Raw genomic sequence first — 3,661 nt, 5'->3', positions numbered from 1 at the left:
ACGTCCGTTTTTTTTAAAGTATAATTTCCTTGTCCTGTTCCAGACCTCACGCCAGCCTGCGTGAGCTAAAACGCGTGCCTTCCGGCTTCCTCTCATAGTGGGTTGGCTCTCCTGTCAACCCACAACAGAAAATATGTTTTGTCTCTGGCAGTTTCGATTGAAAAAATACAGAGTTTGTTGTGGCACATCGTCGATGTTCCCGCTTCAGCCCCTACAGCTTTACAGCTTCATGAAGTTCTGTGATGTTGCGGCGCTGTACGTAGCTTTCAAATTGGCGCCTGTAGCGGAGGTGCATTCCAAATGTTATTGAGTTTCCTTTGGCGGAAAACCAGAGCATCGCACATATTTACAGTAGCTTGCTGAATGCCCCAGGAGACCTGGCAGTGAACAAAAGCACGGTGAGTCGTTGGCCGCGGTGTCTGTCACCATCGCAACAACGTCGCACAAATCTGTCCTATCTCCCGTGTGCCAGCCGACCACACTCAGCTGTGACTACATCTACATCTACATCTACATTGATACTCCGCAAGCCACCCAACGGTGTGTGGCGGAGGGCACTTTACGTGCCACTGTCATTACCTCCCTTTCCTGTTCCAGTCGCGTATGGTTCGCGGGAAGAACGACTGTCTCAAAGCCTCCGTGCGCGCTCTAATCTCTCTAATTTTACATTCGTTATCTCCTCGGGAGGTATAAGTAGGGGGAAGCAATATATTCGATACCTCATCCAGAAACGCACCCTCTCGAAACCTGGCGAGCAAGCTACACCGCGATGCAGAGCGCCTCTCTTGCAGAGTCTGCCACTTGAGTTTATTAAACATCTCCGTAACGCTATCACGGTTACCAAATAACCCTGTAACGAAACGCGCCGCTCTTCTTTGGATCTTCTCTATCTCCTCCGTCAGACCGATCTGGTACGGATCCCACACTGATGAGCAATACTCAAGTATAGGTCGAACGAGTGTTTTGTAAGCCACCTCCTTTGTTGATGGACTACATTTTCTAAGCACTCTCCCAATGAATCTCAACCTGGTACCCGCCTTACCAACAATCAATTTTATATGATCATTCCACTTCAAATCGTTCCGTACGCACACTCCCAGATATTTTACAGAAGTAACTGCTACCAGTGTTTGTCCCGCTATCATATAATCATACAATAAAGGATCCTTCTTTCTATGTATTCGCAATACATTACATTTGTCTATGTTAAGGGTCAGTTGCCACTCCCTGCACCAAGTGCCTATCCGCTGCAGATCTTCCTGTATTTCGCTACAATTTTCTAATGCAGCAACTTCTCTGTATACTACAGCATCATCCGCGAAAAGCCGCATGGAACTTCCGACACTATCTACTAGGTCATTTATATATATTGTGAAAAGCAATGGTCCCATAACACTCCCCTGTGGCACGCCAGAGGTTACTTTAACGTCTGTAGACGTCTCTCCATTGATAACAACATGCTGTGTTCTGTTTGCTAAAAACTCTTCAATCCAGCCACACAGCTGGTCTGATATTCCGTAGGCTCTTACTTTGTTTATCAGGCGACAGTGCGGAACTGTATCGAACGCCTTCCGGAAGTCAAGAAAAATAGCATCTACCTGGGAGCCTGTATCTAATATTTTCTGGGTCTCATGAACAAATAAGGCGAGTTGGGTCTCACACGATCGCTGTTTCCGGAATCCATGTTGATTCCTACATAGTAGATTCTGGGTTTCCAGAAATGACATGATACGCGAGCAAAAAACATGTTCTAAAATTCTACAAGAGATCGACGTAAGAGATATAGGTCTATAGTTTTGCGCATCTGCTCGACGACCCTTCTTGAAGACTGGGACTATCTGTGCTCTTTTCCAATCATTTGGAACTCTCCGTTCCTCTAGAGACTTGCGGTACACGGCTGTTAGAAGGGGGGCAAGTTCTTTCGCGTACTCTGTGTAGAATCGAATTGGTATCCCGTCAGGTCCAGTGGACTTTCCTCTATTGAGTGATTCCAGTTGCTTTTCTATTCCTTGGACACTTATTTCGATGTCAGCCATTTTTTCGTTTGTGCGAGGATTTAGAGAAGGAACTGCAGTGCGGTCTTCCTCTGTGAAACAGCTTTGGAAAAAGGTGTTTAGTATTTCAGCTTTACGCGTGTCATCCTCTGTTTCAATGCCATCATCATCCCGTAGTGTCTGGATATGCTGTTTCGAGCCACTTACTGATTTAACGTAAGACCAGAACTTCCTAGGATTTTCTGTCAAGTCGGTACATAGAATTTTACTTTCGAATTCAATGAACGCTTCACGCATAGCCCTCCTTACGCTAACTTTGACATCGTTTAGCTTCTGTTTGTCTGAGAGGTTTTGGCTGCGTTTAAACTTGGAGTGGAGCTCTCTTTGCTTTCGCAGTAGTTTCCTAACTTTGTTGTTGTACCACGGTGGATTTTTCCCGTCCCTCACAGTTTTACTCGGCACGTACCTGTCTAAAACGCATTTTACGATTGCCTTGAACTTTTTCCATAAACACTCAACATTGTCAGTGTCGGAACAGAAATTTTCGTTTTGATCTGTTAGGTAGTCTGAAATCTGCCTTCTATTACTCTTGCTAAACAGATAAACCTTCCTCCCTTTTTTTATATTCCTATTAACTTCCATATTCAGGGATGCTGCAACGGCCTTATGATCGCTGATTCCCTGTTCTGTACATACAGAGTCGAAAAGTTCGGGTCTGTTTGTTATCAGTAGGTCCAAGATGTTATCTCCACGAGTCGGTTCTCTGTTTAATTGCTCGAGGTAATTTTCCTGCAGTGTTGGAACGTGCGTACACTCCCATTCGAGGTGATCGACGGGACATGTCTGTTGGCAGTACATACACACTCGTCCATCAGTTGAGGTAGGTCTGTGCCCGCTGGGGTTTCTCGCCGCCCAGCAGAAGACCATTGAGAGCAACGAAGGGCCACCTGTGCGGAACTGCTTGCGCCATAGAGGAGGTTATTCATTAAACAAGCCGTTGGCTCTGACGTCGACTAGTGTAGTAGTACCGTGCGGGCATACAGGCCATCCCAGTAAGGTGATGTAAGGTTGTCGCACTGAAAGGAGATTATGTTGAAAAATAGTGTTTTCTAGCCAAAGGGTGGGCAATAATGTGGTGTATTGCAACGCTGAATACAACCAACCTGCTTTCAGCAAAAAATGTGTTGCGTGTTTATATACCTACTTTTAATATATATATAAAATGTAATAGATAAAGAGGAAACGTTGTGACCAAAAATTTCGCAAAGTTCATGACCGATTTACTTCAAATTTTTCACAATACTCTAATGAAGATTTGGACGGACCTAAGATACATATTTTCAGTATACATTTAATATACAGGGTGATTCAAAAAGAATACCACAACTTTAAAAATGTGTATTTAATGAAAGAAACATAATATAACCTTCTGATATACATCATTACAAAGAGTATTTAAAAAGGTTTTTCTTCACTCAAAAACAAATTCAGAGATGTTCAATATGGCCCCCTCCAGACACTCGAGCAATATCAAACCGATACTCCAACTCGTTCCACACTCTCTGTAGCATATCAGGCGTAACAGTTTGGATAGCTGCTGTTATTTCTCGTTTCAAATCATCAATGGTGGCTGAGAGAGGTGGCCGAAACACCATATCCTTAACATA

Source organism: Schistocerca serialis, chromosome 12 (assembly GCF_023864345.2).
Source record: "Schistocerca serialis cubense isolate TAMUIC-IGC-003099 chromosome 12, iqSchSeri2.2, whole genome shotgun sequence".
Classification (NCBI taxonomy): domain Eukaryota; kingdom Metazoa; phylum Arthropoda; class Insecta; order Orthoptera; family Acrididae; genus Schistocerca; species Schistocerca serialis.
The sequence above is the reverse complement of the archived record's forward strand: the minus strand, read 5'-3'. Positions refer to the sequence as shown.